Here is a 12,257-nt window from a genome sequence, read left to right on the forward strand (position 1 = left end):
ATGCAAATGATTCAAGAATACAAGCCACAACATCAAGATGATCACTAGTACATTAGGAAGGAAATTCCTAATTGATATAGCAAAAGGTTTGGCCAAGTAATGCATGTTAAAAAGTGTTTTTCAAGAGATTTACTCTCTGGTAATCAATTACCAGAGGATGTAATCGATTACCAGTGGCCAAAAATGCTTTACAACAGCTACTAAATATTTGAATTCAAATTTTAGACTGTGTAATCGATTACACCATATTGGTAATCGATTACCAGCAGTTAATAAACGTTTTAATTCAAATATTAAAGCCTGTAATCGATTACACAACTATTGTAATCGATTACCAGAGGAGATTTTCAGAAAATAACTTTCAAGAGTCACATCTATTCAAATGGTTTATGAATGGCCATCAAAGGTCTATTTATATGTGACTTGGAAACACGAATTGGGAGAGAGTTTTTGATTGCCCAAAAAGTTTTATCCTCTCAAAAGATTAAGAGAGTTTTTCTAAATTGAAATGTCTTATCCTCTCAAAGATTCCTTGGTCAAACGCTTGCATATTCAAATAAGGAATTGTGATTGATCTTCATTGTACAATCTGTCTCTTTCAAGAGAGATTTCTTCTTCTTTTCTTTTTACTTCTGAAAAGGGGTTAAGAGACCGGGGGTCTCTTGTTGTAAAGGATTCTTGAACACAAGGGAAGGGTTGTCCCTGTGTGATTCAGACTTTGTAAAAGGATTTTACAAAGAGAGTGGAAAATCTCAAGTGGGTTGCTTGAGGACTGGACGTAGGCACAGGAAGTGACCGAACCAGTATAAATCAAGTTTGCATTTCTCTCTTCCCATAAACTTCTTTTATTTATTGCTATTTATCTTTTGCCTTTAAAGAAGTTTATTCTGAATTATCTTTTGAGTAATTCATATTAAGGGTGCATTGTTAATCTAAAGAGAGAGAGCAAAATTTAAATTGGGGAATAGTTCTTGTTATCTTAATTCAACCCCCCCTTCTTAAGATAACTGAGGCCATTTGTTTAACAAAAAAGACTTGGGACAAGAAGAATGTAGATTGTTACAACTGTGGAAAGAAGGGACACTATGTTGTTGATTGCTGGTACAAGGATAAAAATCCTACTGATGAGGCTCAACTTGCAGAAGGAGCAGATTCAGTTTCTAAACCTGTCTTGTTGATGGTAACAAACAAGACACCTCATGATGACAAGGGTCAATGGTACTTAGACACAGGATGCTCTACACACATGACTGGTCACAAAGACTGGTTCATGTGTCTAGATGAAAGGATGAAAAGCAAAGTGAGATTTACAGATGACAACACCATGCTTGATGAAGGAATTGGAAATGCCCTGATTTAGAGGAAAGATGGTAGAGAAACTTGCATTGAGGATGTACTTTATGTTCCAGGCATAAGCAACAATCTTCTAAGTCTTGGTCAGTTACTTCAGAAAGGCTTTAAGATAACTATGGAGGACATGATGATGCTGGTATATGACAAAACCAGAAATCTAATCATAAAAACACCATTGACAAAAAATAGAACTTTCAAAGTTGGAACGCAAGCATTTGAGCACGAATGTCTTAGTGTTGTAAGTAACAAAGAAGAATGGCTTTGGCGCTATAGGCTTGGACACCTGAATTTAAGAGATCTTGCTCAAATGCACAAGTTGGCACAAGGAATTCCTCAACTACAACAACCACAGGAGAAATGCAGGGAGTGCTTGGAATGCAAGCAGACAAAGAAGCCATTCAAGAAGTTTATCCCAGTAAAATCAACTCAGAAGCTTGAAATCATCTATTCAGATGTTTGTGGCCCTATACAAGTTGAGTCCCTTGGAGGAAACAAGTGCTTTGTAACCTTTATAGATGATTTCACTAGAAAGACCTAGATTTATATGATCAAAAGTAAGATTAATTTGTTTAATATCTTTAAGAAGTACAAAGCTTATATTGAAAATCAAAGTTCTAGGAAGATTAAAGTGTTGAGAATTGATGGAGGTGGTGAATACACCTCAAGAGAATTCCTAGAATTTTGTGATGAAGCAGGAATTGTACATGAGTTCACACCACCCTACACTCCACAACACAATGGGGCAGCAGAAAGGAAGAATAGAACAATTATGAACATGGTCAGGAGCATGCTCAAATGCAAGGATCTACCACAAAACTTGTGGAGTGAAGATACTTCCACTGTTGTGTATGTGCTGAATAGAAGTCCTTCAAAAAGATTAAATTGTGTGACTCCAGAAGAAGCTTGGCAGTCATCAAACCCAATGTGAAGCATCTGAGAATTTTTGGTGCTATCTGCTACAAACACATTCCTGACCAATTAAGACTGAAACTGGATGACAAAGGTGAACTGATGGTATTTCTTGGATACCATGAGACAGGAGGCTACAGGCTATTTGATCCAAGGACCAAGAAAATTGCAATTAGCAGGGGTGAAGAATTTGATGAGTTTAAAACTGGAGGTTGGAACCCGAGTCTACAAGTAAGAATGCAAGATTCCTTATTGAAGTAGATTATAGTGGTAATAATGTTATTGTAACATCAGCCACACCTGACCAAGGAAATCTGAGAAAGTCAACAAGAGTGACACAAGTTCCCTAGAATTTGAGAGATTATGAAGTTTATAAAGATGATTAAATCATTGAAGGTGGTGACCTAGTGCATTTAACCTTATATGTTGGTGATGAGCCAATAGATGTAGAGGAAGCATTGCAAAAACCTCAATGGATTCAAGCAATGAAGGAGGAATTGAGCTCAATTAAGAAGAACAACACATGGGATCTTGTGAATCTCCCAAAAGGGAAAAGACCTATTGCAGTTAAGTGGGTCTTTAAAGTGAAGAAGAATCCCAAAGGAGAGGTGGTTAATCATAAGACAAAACTAGTAGCAAAGGGTTTCCTGCAAAGAGAAGGTGTGGACTATGGTGAAATTTTTGCTCCAGCAGCAATGATTGAGACAATAAGACTAGTAGTTGCACTTGCAAGTCTGAGAAGGTGGTCAATGCATCAATTGGATGTCAAGTCTATTTTTCTAAATGGTCCTCTTAAAGATGTGTTTGTTGATCAGCCTCCAGGTTTTCAAGTTGATGGCCAGGAAGACAAAGTGTACAAATTAAAAAAAGGCCATGTATGGCTTAAAACAAGCTCCAAGAGCTTGGAACAAGAAGATTGATGGTGTGCTCAACCAGATTGGGTTTGAGAAATGTATTTTTGAACATGGTGTCTATATTAAAGGAGAGACTACTGCATATTTAATCCTAGTGTGCCTCTATGTGGATGATCTATTGATCACTGGGAGCAACATGTCAGAAATCAACAAAGTCAAGCAGCTGTTGATGAAGCAATTTGAAATGATTGACCTGGGCTAACTATCCTATTTCCTTGTCATTGAATTCAAGGAAACTGAAGCAGGTGTGGTGATGCATCAAAGTAAATACGCAACTGATTTGCTTGTGAAGTTTCAGATGAACAATTGCAATCCAGTTGCAACTCTAGCTGAAACTGAACTATTGATGAGCTTGAATGATGAAGGAGAACTAGCAAATGCTACCTTGTACAGACAAATAGTTAGCTCACTCAGGTATTTGTGTAATATAAGACCTGACATAGCTTACAATGTTGGCACTATAAGCAGGTTTATGAAGGCACCTAAGATTTCTCACATGATGGCTACATAAGGATCTTAAGGTATGTGAATGGCACAACTGATTATGGAGTGTTGCTACCTTTTGGACAGAATGAATCAAATCAAGATTTGCTTGGATATACTGACTCAGATTGGAGGAGGGACAAGGATGACAGGAAGAGCACTGCAACCTATGTGTTCATGTATGGTGGAGCTCTAATCTCCTAGAGCTCGAAGAAAGAAGATCCAATAACATTATCTACTTGTGAAGCTGAGTATATAGCAGCTTCCCTTGGAAAATGTCAAGGTCTGTGGTTGAGAAAAATGTTGAAAGAAATGAAGATTAAAAAAAAAGGAACCAGTTTTCCTGCTGATTGATAATAAGTTAGTAATCAATCTTGCTAAGAACCCAGTAGATCATGGGAACAACAAGCACATTGAAACTAGGTATCATTTTATCAGGGACAAAGTTAACAAAGGAAAGATCAAGCTCATCTACTGTAAATAAAAAGATAATCTTGCTGATTTACTGACAAAACCATTGAAGAAAGCCAAGTTTGAAGAACTGAGAAGTAAATTTATGATTAAAGCTAATTGAGGATCAAAATTAAAGGATGGTGTTGTGGATTATTCAGATAGCTTTCATTTGTTAGAAAGTTAGTTAATTAGTTAGTAGTTTGTTGTTGAAAAATAGAGTAAGGTGTTGAGTTGTAATTTTCAATTTTATCATTTCAGTCTTTAACAATGATGTATAAATACAATTGATCATTCAATAAGATTGTTGAATGAGTTCATACATATCAAGAAAAGTATAGATTTGCAGATCAAAAACTCTCTCTCTCCTACCTCATACATTTCTCTCTTTTCCTACAAGTGTGTGTCAAGGAACTCATATGTTCTTGACACTAAAAATTCATCAGTTAGCTTTACATTCAGTTTTTATTTGATTTAATTAATTATTAAAACTACATTATCTTTAGGTAGTCCTTGTATTTCAATGCAATTAATTGAAGTTTAGTAACCACTCCTTGTCATTTTATGTAAAATGCAATTCTACGTTTTTTTGTGTGCAGATTATGGTTGTCATCAATGCCATGGAGATTGCTTATTCTAATAATTGATCTCACTTGTGGTTGGAAACTGATTCTAGCTTACTGGTTAAAGCTGCGAATGATCCTCAGTTGATTTCTTGGCCTCTACATAATTGATGGTTAAACTGTTTTATCTCTATCTGCTAGAAATTTTAGAATTTCTCATATTTACTGAATTGTCGTGAAGATAACACTGCGGACATATTAGCCGCTTTTGGTGCACATAATTTTGGGTATATTTGGTGGGATTCGCCACCTTCTTTCATTTTTTGGGATCTTCTTAGGTATAGACATAGATTACCTGTTAGGATAAATATATATGTTTGTGATTTAATTCATCATGTTATCAATTTTAGTAAAAAAATTATTCTTTATTTTATTATTTTATTAAATTGTTAATTTGACAAATCTTTGATTAAAATTAGAGACATGTTATTATGATAGAGATTATATAATGAGAAACAAGTGATTTGTAATTTTAATTTAAATTGTTCTTGATCGTAGGATTATTGTGAATAAGATATCAATAATCTAGATAGATTAATATACATGTAATGGTCTTTATTAGATAAAGATTAATAAATCTCATTTATTAAGTTGCATGTACGAATGATGTATACATGGATGTCCTCATTAAACTGACTCAATTGAGAATGATTAATTGTTAATATTACCTTAAGTTATCAATAGGAAGTTCTCAAGAAAAAATATAATAGTTTTCTTTGATATGAGATTATCATAGTAATTAATAAGTTATTAATTATATTTTAATTTTGAACACCTAATGTATTAGGGCACTAGTTGAATGAATATTGGATATAATTAAATACTTGTAAAATTAATGATTAATAATGAAGGAATCCATCAACTCTAAGTAATGAGTTTGAGCTCTACGATGAAATTAAGACCTTGATCAGGACAATTGAATGAAAGAATAAAAGAGTTTCTTAAGTCATTCATTGATTAAATATAATGTGTTAACTTATTAGAATTTGACATTAATACTATACTCTAGAATTAACCTTAAGTTGTAAATAATGAAAGTAAATATTACATTATTTTTCTATTAGTTCTTGAAAGTAAAAAAAAGTTATTTCATGTTATCTGGATGTTGATGAGTGTTGCTAGACGCCTACCTTGATTAGTAAATTAATTATGATTATTTTATTATCAGTTTGATATTGAACTTACGGGGTCACACACAAATGAGCGTTTCAATCTTTGCAAAAAAAAAAAAATACTTTATTTGATAAAGTTGTCCATAAAATAAAAATAAAAATAAGATTCTATTGCTATATATTAGGATCAGATCATGTGATTAATTATCATAATTAGTCATGTGATTATTTAAGAAATTTCTTTGCCTTATACTAGGAAGCTTCTTAAGATAAAAAGATATGAGATAGTTTTTATTGATAGCAGATACTGGTCTCGATGTGGATGTGTTTTCACACTATTGAAGAAACTTTTTGTTAATTCAAGAACGCGCGTTCATGTACACATATATTTTTCTCTATTTAATATTTTTGAATGCAAAATACATTGTTTTTGCACTAGCTAGGTCTCAAACTAGCTACCTACAACTTACTTAACGTTGCATGAGCAACTGAACCATTCAAGGTTCTTTGATATTTTTTTCCCTATATCTTATATGTTTATGATTTTTTGTTCAATTTTGCAATTTGTGCAATTTTGATTTATCTTATGCATGAATCTATTCTTCGATATTTTTTTCCCTATATCTTATATGTTTATGCTTTTCTGTTTACTTTTGCAATTTGTGCAATTTTAATTTATCTTATGCATGAATATATTCTGGAAAAGTTTATTATGTGCATATATGTGTGTGTGAAATTAAATGCATAATGTTATGTTTCAATTATGCAATTATATATGAGAATTTTATTCATCATTGTATTATATCTTGATCTTGAAGTGCATAATATTATTTATTTTCATATGATTAAGTTTTATGTCTAAGTGATCTTTATAATTTTGATTAATTATGGATTAGCCACAACATCTATAATTTGATTAAAATTATATATTAAGTCATTTAAAGATCATATAAGGAATTACACATAATATTGTGATTAATTGTACTTTATATAATGAATTTTATCCCATAGGAATTTTTATTATATTTGTTTAATTAATTAGGAAAAATTGTCATATTATTTTTCATGGTTTACCCACAAGGATCATGAGGTGATGCAAATTTGACAGAATGACAGTTTTATCATAAAGTAAATATTTGCGATAGAAAATCAAATTATTTTCATGTTGTACCCGTAAAGCATGAATTTGAGTATGTAATTTGATTATTCTATCATAAAGTTTAATTATATCTTATTGAATAAAAGATTTAGCCCACAGACAAGTTTTATGTCACAAGATTCATTTTTTTGGTATGTTTACATTGGTAAAATATACAATTAAGATTAATATGTCTCAAATTTTGACATAAGCCTTTGGATTTATGTAGCTCCTCAAATTATTAGTTTTTCTGATATTCAATATGATGTTCCTGAACTCAAAGGAGATAACTATAAGATATGGAATGAGAGAATTCTTCTATAATTGGGGTGGGTGGATGGACATAGACTATGCTATAAGGAAAGACGAACCACTTGCAATCATTGATGAAAGTAACCTAGCTGTTGTTACGCTATATGAGCGGTGGGAGTGATCCAACCAGCTCAACGTGATGTTCATTAAAATCAAAATCTCGGCTGGGATACATAGTTCTATCGCCCAACATGAAAAAATCCGAGACTTGCTTAAAGCTATTGATGACCAGTTCATCACTTCATATAAGGCTTTAGCAAGCACCCTGGTCATGAAGTTCTCCTCTCTCCGGCTCACCAGTGTGAAAGGTGTGCGTGAGTACATAATGCAAATGCAAGATATTTCATCTCAACTTAAGAAACTAGAGATTGATATGTCTGAGTCCTTCTTGGTGCACTTCATTCTAAACACCCTTCCACTAGAATATGGGTCATTTAAGATTTCCTACAACACACGTAAGGACAAATGGTCTATCAATGAATTAATGACCATGTGTGTTTAGGAAGAAGAAAGGCTTGTAATGGAGATGAGTGAGAGTGCATTGCTGACAACTGCTTGTGGGAGGAGTGTTGATTCTGAAAATCAACATCGAGGTACATTTCCATGATGGCTGGTGGAGCTATTTCATGGAGGAGTACTAAGCAGACTTTAGCTGTTATTTCTACCATGGAAGCTGAGTTTGTCTCTTGCTTTGAGGCTATGTCACATGGTGTATGACTTAAGAGTTTTATTTCTGAGCTAAAGATAGTTGATACTATTTCAAGGCCTTTGAGAATTTTTTACGATAATTCAGTTGTTGTCTTTATGGCTAAGAATAACAAAAGTGGAAGTCGAAATAAGCACATCGACATTAAGTACTTAGCCATTAGAGAAAGAGTAAAAGACAAGAAAGTGGTTATTGAGCATATGAGCACTGAGTTGACGATCGTTGATCCTTTGACGAAGGGCATGCCACCGTTTAAATTCAAGGATCATGGAGAGAGAATGAGACTTGGTTCCACTTTATGATTGTATACATACAAGTTAGAGTTGGAACTTTTATATTGTGATATTTTCTCATATTCAGGTGCATATTGATTTATTTGAGAAAAATTTTGTTTTGGACCAAGAATAAACATTGAGTTTATTCATTAAGTTTTATTACCACATTGAGTATATTACTTGAGAAATTGAACATTTTGTAATACATGAATGATATTACTTGTTGTAAGAGGATTTATCGCTATGATTTGTATGTTCATTTCTTAAGAAGATTGAGCATTGACTTATTTTAATTAATGAGTCAAAAGTTTAGATCAAGTGGGAGAATGTAATAATTTTGTTAAGATTGGTTTGTATGTTTTGGAAGGTCAAGTGCTCCATCAATTTTGGAGTTGAAAAGTCAAATATTAAATGACTACTAATGGTGGTAATGACTACTAATGGGTGGTAATGACTATTAATTGATGATAACGACTACTAAATGCACCCTTGCACCCTTGATAGTAGAATACCTATATATAGTACATGTGTTTGGTCCCCCCGAGCTTGCATCTTCTTCTATTTTTGTATGATACACCATCTATAAGGAGTTTGAAAGAACCAAAATAAACTAACTCTTTCATGACAATGACTGAATGTATATTTTAATTTTATTTTCCACATTTGTTAATGACCCGTGTTTCGTTTTGTTATTTGTAATATCACATATTTGATATTTTAGTCTTATAGTGACATTATACAACAAAATATAAAATATTATTAAAAAATAAAAGAATTTTTTTGATGAGTTTATTGGTTGGAGATGATCTCATTTTCATTTTTTACATTTTATGTGATTGTTACTCATCTCTACTGACTATAGTCTAAATATGTAAAAATATTTATTTATTATTTATAGTAATCTTATACTACTTGAGAAAGAAGATTTCTCCTAGAAGATAAAGATATATGATGGCGGCTTTACATCAAATAACTTCAGTGCAAGCTGACTTTACATCATAACAAAATTTTCAATTAATTTAATTTAATTTTTTTTGTCCATCAAAATCTGTTCTATAAATCCTAAAATAACATTCCATTTAGGATGGCGGCTAGGCTTTGTTAAGCCAAGACACAAGCCAGGCCTATCCACAAATCTTTTCGATTTCGTATTCGTGTTATCCACTAATTTTTCTTGGCTTATGATGGGATCGAATAGAAAGGGAAAGCAAAACCTATTTACTTTGTGACAGGTAACCATTGCTTCTTAACGGTGACTGTTGCAAGGGACCACCATATATTTGAGTATAACGAGTATATTTCCATAACACAATCATATGAACGAAATTGGAGACAGTTGCATGTATTTGGCTGCATTCGCGTTTGAAATTAATGCACACATTTAAAAGCAGTTCTTTTTGTTGTTAAATTCAAACCGTGCCATCAGTCTAATTGTGACTTGTAACCGATCGGGGTACCATAAATTTTGCGAATAGAATAATTTATAATTATTTTTCATTCTGGTTCAATATTGGTACTAAGAATAGAGACCATTAATCTATTATTTCAAAATTATTGGATATAAGTTTTTTTATCAGCTAGCTTTTAATGTGATATTCATGTGGGGAGTGTTGAATTTTCTGGATCAGCCGGCTATGAGCAGGTTTATTGTAAGTATTATTGATGGCAACTAATAACATATAATTTAATTCTTTTTGGTGAAGTAGTACTAGTACAGTGTAGAAATCCAGATTATAATTTTTTATTGTACATCATATAGGTCATAGATGTGTATTTAATATGTGGGCCTATATATATTATTTATAGTGTACTATAAATTATTTGTAAAGAATTATCCTTTTGGAAGTGGTTTTATATATAAAGATTAATTTATTGAGATGGATGACATCTAATTTAATATAGATTTTGAAATGTGCAAATACTAAATATTTTATTTATATTTTTATGATAGACCAAAATATATAAAAATAAAGAAACTTCAGAAGTTTTTTTTTTCATGAAAACTTTAGAAGTTATTACTCTTTATGAACAAGTATAAAGTTTAAAAAGTCATTAATTAGATTAATAATTATATACTGGTCATTAAAAAAATAATTATATACTAAGTTTTATACTGTGCCAATCAATTATAAATTGGTAGAACTTCTAACATAATTATTATAAATGTTAGCAAATATGGGTAATTAATTAAGTTGAAACCTAACTTGATGCAACAGTTGGATATTTGTGAATTCAAACATTGGATATTTATCAAAGAGAAGTATCTTCTACACATGCATGATATTTTCTTCGATAGAATTTGACTTTTGTGCTTCATGAGATGGGCTCTTCTTCAGTGCCCACTGCCAAATATCCTCATTTTAACTACACTTTGACTTGTCCTGCCAGCCAGTCATAATTGAGTTGAGCTGAGTTAGTTTGTTCAAGAGACGTGAGCTAACAAATGTAGCTAGAAAAAAAAAACTTGTAATATACATTAGAAATAGTATGTAATAATGTAATATCTTAAAAATTAAAATTAAAAATAAAATATAATACGAGAAATTATCTGTCATCATGCAATTAGTTATAGGAAAATTTCATGAAATTGTCTGTAATATATATTTTTTCAAAATCTTATTGGATTCATATTAATATTTTAATCATTACTTGATTTCAGTACTTATTTAAATATAGTAAAAATTATTTAAATATGATCTTAACTGCATGTACACATGTTAGAAACCAAAATGACAATAAATTATATATATTAAGTTTAGTGAAGTAGATAAAAATAACTAAAAATCTTAACGATTAATTTATTTAAATTTTTTTTTAATTTTAGAGACTAATATAAAAACGCATCACACTCTCCATAACTAAAATGATGATATACTCAGTTTAATTTTAGCTATGAATCAAGCATTTCAAACTTCAAAGGTTACCCGAACTTGAGACAAATCGATTAGACTCATTCATGGTACGATATTATATATTTTACATAAATTTCTTTACAAGTAATCCATTTGAAAATAGGTAGGACAACAACACAATTACCCAATCCAAGACCAAGGCAAATAAAGGTTTCCAGAAACAAGTTTTTATATGCTTTAATCTCTATTTTTTCTTTTCTTGGATTATATTAACTTTACCCGATAATCATTGAAGTTGAACTATTAACTTTTGTGGACGAAGACTAACCAAGATTGGCTATGCCTATTAGAGTGGTATTTGGTGTACTTTCTCTTTCTGCAATCGCACACGTTTAACGAAACTGAAAATTTCACGCATAAAAGACATTAAAAAAGAGAGGTTAATTAAGCCCAATTTAATTACTATTAAATCATGTAACTTCGTATTGTGGTTAGTTATAGACTTATAGTTCCTTCCAACACAAGTAGTAGATTCATTTTAGATTTGCGTAATTTCATGCTATTGGTTCACCTAATTGACTTTATTTTCTTTTTAGACTATAGCCTTTTTTTTTTTTTTTTACAGATCTTTAGACTATAACCTATTCCATAGGTTTAGGTCGTAATCAAAAGTGTGAAACAATATGAACACTTTCAACCAGGAATCTGGAAAGTTAACTCGATTATTCCTGTGTGTGACCGCAGCCTTGTGCTTTGATAAATTACTCTTCACGAAATGAAGGTGATTTTTTTTAGTAATTTTAAAATATTTATAAAAAATTAACGTGTGACACTAAAATTGAATTTATATAATTAAATTTTACTTTTTGACCAATATGTAGTACCTTTTCTTTTTTCTTTTGTTACGACAAAAGTTGGGTTATACCGATAATAGTAGTCAATATTTTCATGTTATACTGCAGGTACACGGAAATGCAGGTCAAATATTAAAATATTTAATTGTAAATATTTACGAGAATATTAATTTAATTAATACATATTTTGTATAAAAATATAAAGTGTACGCTTAAATTCTTTAATTTAAAAAATTTAGAATTTATTTAATGGATAACAAATGTTTTGTTTGTAAT

The sequence above is a fragment of the Glycine soja genome, chromosome 11 (genome assembly GCF_004193775.1).
Source record: "Glycine soja cultivar W05 chromosome 11, ASM419377v2, whole genome shotgun sequence".
Lineage (NCBI taxonomy): Eukaryota > Viridiplantae > Streptophyta > Magnoliopsida > Fabales > Fabaceae > Glycine > Glycine soja.